Source organism: Arvicanthis niloticus, chromosome 16 (genome assembly GCF_011762505.2).
Source record: "Arvicanthis niloticus isolate mArvNil1 chromosome 16, mArvNil1.pat.X, whole genome shotgun sequence".
NCBI lineage: Eukaryota > Metazoa > Chordata > Mammalia > Rodentia > Muridae > Arvicanthis > Arvicanthis niloticus.
The window spans coordinates 22,296,461-22,306,162 of NC_047673.1; positions in this window are offsets into that span (position 1 = coordinate 22,296,461).

A 9,702-nucleotide genomic window follows, 5' to 3' on the forward strand; every position below is an offset into this window, starting at 1 on the left:
CATATATATATATATATATATATATATATATATATCGGGGGGGGAAATAAAGGGTGATTCCAACCTGAAATTATAAAAGATCATGACATCTGGCATAAGACACCATATCTATACATAGACAAGAGCTGCCACCACCATCCCTTAGGGTAAGGCAAAACGCTTGATAAAAACCAATGGGAGGTACACAGAGACACTGACATATAACCCTACCACTCAGACTTACATCATTGCTTGCCTAGCAGTCACTAAAGTGAGCCTAGAAAAGCAACTTACCCTCTTAAAGACATCTCCCCCATGTGTAAAATACTGAGAGTAAAAGTAGTGTTGTACTTCATAAAATTGTCATCAGAATTAAATTATGTTTAAAAATGCTTAGCCAACTGCCTGGTACACAATGCTCATAAATGCCAGCTATCGTTATTATTTATGCTTTTTAAAACTCTTTCACATTCTCAGTTTCATCTGAATTAAGCAAGCCTGGCACCACACTCAGCATACAAATACAAGAACATGTAGAACATGCCAACCTTCTCTTTGGTGTGGTCTCTCCATGTTCCAATTTTCCATTAAGAAGAAGTCCAGATAGGGTTGGTGGGCTAGCGTACTATGGTAGTGACCATTTTATGTCTTCTCTATTCAAGTGAAAAAGGACAACAGAGATGATCTCATCACTAGTTTAAAAGATTTCAATAAGTGAACATCATAACCTGTGTTCTTGGCTACCTTTTGGCACAGAGTTAACTCCCCTGAGCAAACACAGGGAGTAAGCCTGGATTCACCTTCAGGAATTCTATCTATGTCCTTGCCTTCTCTGTGTTTATAATTTAGCAGATCTTAGAACAGGTCCCTTCAGCAGATCTACTGACACAAAATAACTACTCATGTTTACCTATTTTAGAGTAAGCTTAGGCTGTCTCACTGAATACTGTATACCCCTTGAGGTCTAAAATGTTGGCTCTACTCCATTCACTATCCCTAGAGCTTCTAGAACAATGTGTGAATTAAAAAACTATCCAATAAGCACACATTGGTTCATTAAAAGAAACACTCAATATTTAGAAAACAAATGCCCATCTCGCATGGTTAAGGGCATTGTGAACCTTCAACTTTCAGCTTTTAGCTTTGAGTAATTTGCATATGTGATTAAGAATTTTATGGAAGTCTTCATCTGAGAAGCTTCTATTTGCAGTAGATGGTGATTAACACAGAGACCTGCAATTGACACACTTGTAGAGAATAAAAGGTTGCAGAATCCTCGGCCCTAAATGGAACATGTATGTCACACCCACTCCTCCCAAGGCTCGGGACTATTGCAGAGAACGGGACCAAAAGCATATCAGAGCCAGAGGTGGTGGTGAGTGACTACAAGATAATTCTGGACACTGCAGGGAAGCTAAAGAGACAAACTCACAGCAATTGTGACATCACGCACAAAACCTATACAACTTCAAGTCAGACAAAATTTACACACACACACACACATGCAGTAACAGTAAAAAAATGAGGCCATGAATTTGAAGGAGGAAATGGAAGGAAATGTGCTATAATTAAATTATAATTCAAAAATTTAAAAGAAATAAAGATGATGAGGTTTTTTTTAATTAGACTGGTAAATTTTGAACCTTAAATATTAGTGATAAAATATATTAAATAAAAATAATCATTTTTATAGGGGAAAGCAGGAACATAACAAGCACATTCCCACTGCCTCACCTCTCTCTACTGAAGAATAACTTACCGGGGAAGGATGGCTATCAGCTGGGGACACGGTGAATTTATTATTTTTCTCATTTGTTGTATACTGTGCTAGACAGTCTGGCATCATAAAGAATATCAAATAAAATTGCACGTGGCAGTTGAAATATTTGAAAGAGTCATTTGGCAATGTCTTTTACCTGCTTGTTGTCAGGTTAAACTTGGTTTGGCAAGTTACAAAGTTATACCAAACGAATTCTATCCCTTCAATTAGATGCCTTTAAATAAGCTAATATAATCAATTATGTCTTTTAATTTTCCAGACAGCATTTACAGGGCTTAATTTTCTGCTCCTACACCTTCCAAATTATCTTCAGGTGATGTTTGGAATCCAATAGGAAAATGTGACACAGTTGTGCAGCTATTAGCCATGCTGAATCTTTCACGTGCATGTCTTCTTACACCAAACACTGCAGATCCCAGACATAGAAATGAAATGTTCAGAGAAAAGATGGGAAGTCATGAGGCATTTGCTTCATTTTCCTATGTTACAGCATGAATATCATCCCCTCTTAGATTGTCCTCAAGACTGTTTAAAACTGCTTTCAATACTGATAGACTGTAAGTACATAAAAAATTACACATAGAAAATACAAAATGCAAACATAACTACTCAAGAAATAAATAGGAGACATGATCTGAAGCATTTAGAAATATGATTCCCTAATTAAGAGAGACAGAGAGAGAGGGGGAGGGAGAAGAGGAGGGAGGAAGGGAGAGGGAGGGAGGGGTGAAAGGGAGAGAGAGGGAGAGAGAGAGAGAGAGAGAGAGAGAGAGAGAGAGAGAGAGAGAGAGAGAGAAACTAGGATTTCAGTAGCATAATGCAGGTATACCACCCTGTATGATAGGTTTGAGTGAAGCTTTTCCTAAAGTGCTAATAACAAATATTATAGTATTTAAACTGATGCAGTCATTCTGCAGATAATCCGGGAAACAGGTAAAGGACAACTGCACACAAAAGAAGAGCTACTTGGAGAAGGGACAAGGCCCACAAGTCATCTCAGTATACCTGGGAAATATGAGCACGTTGGTTAGTTTTTGCTGTCAATTTAGCAGAACCTAGTATCCCCTGGGGGAAAGATTTTAATTAAAGAATCCTCTGGATCAGTTTGTTCTGTGACCATGTCTGGGAAGGATTATCTTGACTTTTAATTCATGTAGGAGGGTTTAGAACAGTGCAGAGAGCTCTATTTCCTGGGGAGAAGATCTTCAATTATGCAGAACAAGAGAGAGCTAGAGGAGAGTAGAAGCAGCAAGCTGGTAATAGAGGTTCACTTGTCTTTCTTTACTGGTGACTGTGAATATGTTGTGACAGGCAGCTTGAGTTCCTGCCTTGAAGGTCTTGATGGCTAATTTTGGTTCTCAACCTTGCTTCCAAAGATGGAACCTCATCTAAAGAATTGCTTCCATGAGATTGGCCTCTGAAAACATCTGTGGGGCATTGTCTTGATCACCAACTGATAAAAGGGAACCTGGCCCACTGTGAGTGGTACAGTCCCTACGTGGGTCTGGGCTATAAAAGAAAGGTAGCTGACCACTCATTGAAAGCAAGCCAATAAGTAGTGTTTCTCTGGGTTTCTGCCTCAAGCTGGTGCTTTGAGTTCTTGCCTTGTTTTCCACCAATGATAGGTTTTACCTGTAAGAGAAAATAAGCCCTTTCCACCCCAAGGTGATTTTGGTTATATGTTTATCACAACAACAGAATGCGAACGAGAATAGCAGCACTCACTTAGAAAATGCCCAATAAGTCCTGTTACAATAACAAAGACTTTGGTGAGATTAAAATGTTTTCAGTAAAGGTTAAGTAAAGGAGAGAGAGAGAGTAAAATTTCATCAGTGGTGTTCTAAAACCCACATACTTGGCATTATATTTAGTTTCTATCCCCCTTAACATTTATTAAGAAAGGTATCTCATTTAACAATGTGTCCTTGGCAGCCAACCTAGACCATCTCCAAAAGATCCCTGAAGTACCAGTGCTCAAAACTACTTAGTATCAAAGATGTCTTGTTAAATCTCCAAGCATCTTGTTCACAGTAAGAGGATGTCTTTGGATCAGTTAAAAACATCTTAGAAGTCAGCAGAAATTCTTGGTCCCATGAAGAATGAACACTGAGTAGGGCGGAATTCGAGGGTGGGGAGGTAGGAGTTGGGGGGTAGGTGGGGGCACATTCTCATAGCAGCATGAGGAGGGTGAATGGGATAGGAGGTCTCTGGGTGGTGGGGGGAATGGGGGCAAAGGGATAAAATCTGAAATGTAAATGTTATATCCAATAAAAATAAATTTTAAAAAAAGAAGGCAGCAGGGAGTCAGGAAGTCCAATCTTAGTTCTAGTACCATTTTGCCCTATTAGTCTTGGTCTTGACCATATGACTTTGAAAAGTGGCACTAGCCAGTTTGAAGTGATAACTAGGGGTCTTTCTAGCTCCCATTTCTAATTAATCAACAGGATTAGAATTATTGGATGGCCATAGTCCATTTCCCAAAGTACTTAATGGTTTTGTATTCATTGATATCAGGCTGTTAAGAGTTAGATTGGGGAAAATCCACTCCATGAGTTAGGTTACCTTCTGAATACACCAGAGGAATGAAGTTTCTTAACTTGTAGAATACTGATAGTCACCACAAAGCAAGCCTGGGGTAAGTTATAAGAATTAGGAGGGAATCTTGAATGGTACTTAATATGAACTATTTTGCCTGCACAGAGAATCAAGGAGCCATTTCTGAAGATACTAGTAGCATATAAAACATTAAAAACGGTATTAAAAAGAAAATAAGTTGTGCATGATTGCACATACCTATAATTCTAGCACTCAGAAAGAGGCTGAAGAAGGAGAGTGGAAAGTTTTAGGCTATCCTGAGCTACATTTTGAGTTCCAGACCTGTCCTGGGCTGCTATATTGGTACTTTGTCTCTGAAAACCAAAAGCTAAAAGAAAAAAAAAAAAAGGAGACTTTTCCTACCAAACATAATCATTGTTGTAGTATATATCAATCATCTTGTTTCTAACGTAAATTTGGGACCTTGTCTTGGGGTTTTACTGCTGTGAACAGACACCATGACCAAAGAAGTCTTATAAAGGAAAATATTTAATTGGGGATGGCTTATAGTTTAGTCCATTATCATCATGACAGGAAGCAAGGTGGCATGCAGACAGGCATGGTGCTGGAGACAGAGCTGAGAGTTCTCTATCTGGATTCCTAGGCATCAGGGAGAGAGTGAGACACTGGCCTGCGTGAGCATCTGAAACTTCAAAGCCCACCCTCAGCGATATACTTCCTCCAAGAAGGCGGCACCTGCTCCACCCCGGCCACGGCTCCTCATGATACTACTCCCTATGGGCCTATGGGGATCATTCCTGTCAACCACCACAGATCTGCTCTATTAGGTGTTCCTTTTACACTTAATAACGTACTGTTCCACAGCCTTAGAAAACTTCACTGAGGACATTATTTCTAATGACCACACAGAATTCTGAATACAGATGCATCATAATTTATTTAACCAACTCCCTAAGATCTGACATTTAGGGTGTTTTCATTGTTGATTTTTATAAGAATGCTGTAATAACCGTCATCAGGCATAAATCTTTAATCTCTGATTACTGCCTGAAGATAAATTCCCAGCCATGGGATTAGCAGGTAAAAAATATGAATGTATTTAAGGTTTTTCTAATATATTTGCCAATTTACTCTCCAAGAGGGTTCTGCAGTTTACAGGCCCATGATCCATAAAGAAAGGTGACCAAGAATACTAAATGCTTGCTATAGCTATAAAACCTTCCAGGCCCTTACTAAAACAGAAATGCATTATTTTAAATATCAGGCCACCCAGAAAGCCTATTGTTTTCTCATGTAAGATTAATTCTATGTAGTAGTGTAGAAGATAATATAGGATGCTTGGATTCAGGTAAATCCTATTATTGTGTGTCATATTTCAAACACTGATAATAGGAAGTAATCAAAACTATTTTTTTTTAGGCATGAAATTCTAAAAAGTTTATATACTTAAGATTTAGGGTCCTGAGATTCTGCCACTGGAAATATATCTTGCTTGAATAAAAATATAAAAATTATTTATTATTTTAATCTGCTGAAGATATTCCATAGCTCAATTTATAGAACCAAATCTTGTTCAACGAATGAGATTCATCTGTCTTCATGTAAACAAACAAAATCAACTTCAAGGCAACACCATGAGATTCATTTCTTTTCTCAATTGCTGGAGATGACAGAGGCAAATCCAGGGCCAATAATCGAATTTTTCAAGTAGAGAAACTAAATTCAGAGCTGTAAACTGATTTCAGTAAAATCAGTGACTAGTGTAACACTATAAAGCTCCTGTTTGATTAGTATATAAATGTAAAAAAGTATAAATATATTTAGAGTGTATTTGTGTATAAATGTATGTTTTATATATACAGATACATACAGACATGTACATAGATATATATATATAGATAGATACATACATGGATAATAGAAGGTTGATGAGAGATGATAGATAGATTGATGGATAGATAGATAGATGATAGATAGATAGATAGATAGATAGATAGATAGATAGATAGATAGATAGATAGATAGGTAGATAGATGATAAATAGATCAATTATAGACAGAAAGACAGATAGACAGACATATAGATAGATACACACATATTACATGCCCTCAGTTGGCACCAATATTCTTAAGAAATGAAACATTAATCAGTATTTGTTTGACAAACATCTTCACAAGAAAAGTATGTTTTCTGATGTAATGGACAGCTGGCAGGAGCAGGTGGCTGGGCAAATGTTCAGCTAGGGGCACAGCAGAACAGATGGGTCCCATGCTCTGAGTCACTTGTGTTCAGTGATCCACCAGCCATGAGTCTTAAGAAGGTCGTTTCTTTCACCTAGCACAGGATTGGAACTGTAGAACCATGCAGACCCCAAACACAGAGATCAGAGTTGTTCTTGGCCAGCAAGGAATGTCTAATTGGAAATGGGGTTGACTTTCAAGTAGGGTCCTAAGGAGAATAATTGGGTGCCAATGCTGTTTTGCTGCACATCTCTGTATATTAAAATCATGGCTAATTTTTAAGTTTACTTAAAATGTTTTTCTTGGTTCTTGGCTCTGGAATCTCAACATTCTCTCTCTCTTCTTCCCCTTCTCATGACTCCATTCTCTGTCCCTCCCCACCCATTACTAAACTGTACCTGGTCTAGTATTCAGCTTACTTATGTATATGTCATACTATGGCCTGGATGACATACATGGCAGTCACTGCTACGTGTTCTCGTGAATGCCCACGGTATGTTGCACTGTTCATTTGAAACAAACTCTGCTCAATAAGTGTAACAGAAGGACAGCAAATAAAGGGTTGTTACAGGGATATTTGTTGTTGATCCTATTAAGTAACCCAGATTATAGTCAACACCTCTCTTGATCTTTTAAAAATTGCTTCCATGAGTCTGAGATGAATGATTATCTCAGTGCAGGTTTTCCTAAAACAAAAAGCTTAATTAATCCAGCTTTAAATATTTTGTTGCTATAAATTTAGAGAGGGGCACCAAAGGGAAAGAAAAATGATTGACAACATATCATGCTAACAAATCCACCTTCTTGGTAAGTCTTCTCATCTGGTTTTAACACTGACAGACTCTTAGTATTGAAAATGGTGATTATTTTTAATATTAATTACCACATCCTTGTACAGAATGTTACAAGCACTCACTTTTAAGGTACAGTCTTGACACAAATGAAGACGCTTTTTTTGTGATGGCTAATTGTCAACTTAGCATGATTTCACATCACCTTGAAAAAAAAAACAGGATATGTGTGTGAGGGATTATCTAGAGGAAATTAACTAAGGAAAAACCATCCTAAGTGTTAATAGCAACACTCAGTCTCATCTTCAGGAGCAGCTCATGAAAATGGAAAGACAGTGTGTTTTACTCTCAGTAAATACAAGAACAGGAGCTGCCAGGCTGATCTGTGAGAGCCTCTGGCTGAAGCCTCTGTAAGTTCAGGGCCATTCTTGCATGCCACATGTTCTGGGGTGAATGTGGAGGAACTGTCCTAGTCTATGGTGGAGGCTGCATGGAATACAGTGCTTTCAACCCTGTACTTCTCCTGTGACTCACTCAAACTGCAAGAAGAAAGCGAGTTTGTATGCCTAGTAATTATGGAAGACAAGCCAGGGTTATTGTTCACTACTGTGATAACACACTGAAAGGACGCAAAGGTTAAAGGCCACTTCTTCACTACACATCTGGAAAGGTTCGCTTGAACCTTCCTGAATTAAGATCATCTCAGGAGACTCTTGGAGGGAAGTCTGACAAACCCTTCATTTGAGGATGACAGTCTTATGCCACAATTGAGGAGCAACCTCTTCTCCATCCAGTGCCCATCCTATATTTCTACTAAGATGACTTCTTAGAAAGTGAAGTTTGTTATGTTCTGACCATTAAAGAGTGAACTATAAATAAATTTTATAATTTAGCCTCCTTCCAAAAAAAATGTGGTTATCAGGCAACACCTGTGATGCATAGAACCAGAGTAACAGCCAGGGAAAGTCAGCAGAGAGGGGTAGATTGTTCAGCACAGCCAGACTGGATGGAGGCTCTCTGAGGGGAAAAGCCATAGGCGTGTGGCCTTGCTATGTATCAGTCATCAACCCAAAACTAGGGAGACACCCACCAAAAAAAATGGGCTAATCAAACCCACTTTTCAGAATCAATCCTCAAGGATGGGTATAAAAGATTTTAGAAAGTTAAGGTGACGGTCAGAAAACCAACTAAATAGATTATCTCTTGTTATAATAAATCAAAGAAAAAGCTGCCCTACATCCACAGTCCCGTGTATGAAGAGAAAAGCAGTATCACTCAAAGAAAGCAGAGTAAAATTCATGAGATATGGCTCAACACTCCGTTAATAACTTACAGAAATATGTCCTGATCTACTACAACACGTGTGTCATAAGAAAAGAACCCAATATCTTGCTTAAGTGCATACCATCTAGTCCTCATACACTATTATTTAATTGCTTGATATTATTTATATATATTTATATATATATATATTTATATATATCTCATATATATTTAATTGCTTGATATTATTTATATATATATAAAGAAATATATATATAAATAATATCAAGCAATTAAATATATATATATATATATATATATATATATATATATGAGAGAGATGACCTATAAATCCAGGTTTTTCTTAGTTTCTTTACCAGAAAGTGGTAGAACTGGCTATATATATATATATATATATATATATATATATATATATATATTTACTTAATATTGTTTAATTAGTTATTAAGTAATTGTATATAATTAATATATAATATATATATATATTATATATATGAATGAGAGATGACCTATAAAATCTAGGTTTTCCTTAGTTTCTTTACCAGAAAGTAGTAGAACTGGCTATATGTATATAATATATATAATTACTTAATATTGTTTAATTAATTATTAAGTAATTGTATATAATATATATATATATATTCCATTCATATAAATATATGAATGGAAGATGACCTATAAGTCTAGGTTTTCCTTAGTTTCTTTACCAGAAAGTGGTCGAACTGGCTATAGCTAACAGCTGCTCAGACATCTGTACTCAGAATACTTTTCTTTCAAATATGAATGAAAAGACTAGGTGAATAAGGAAAGGGCCCCTTTCATGCTGCGTCCCTAATAATCGAACTCTCGATCCTTAACTTGGAGGTTTACAATCTCTAGTTCATGCAACTCCATGGTTTGGGGAAAGCATTCCAAAACCCCAGACAGAAGCTTCTATAAATTGCTGGGGGCTTTTTATAAAACAGTAAGGTCAACTTTTCAGTTCTTTCATGGAGTTGAAGGGAATAATGTCTGTGTGAGGTGGTGTGTGATCACCCTTGTGATTTATTTTGTGAAGAACCAACAGGAATTG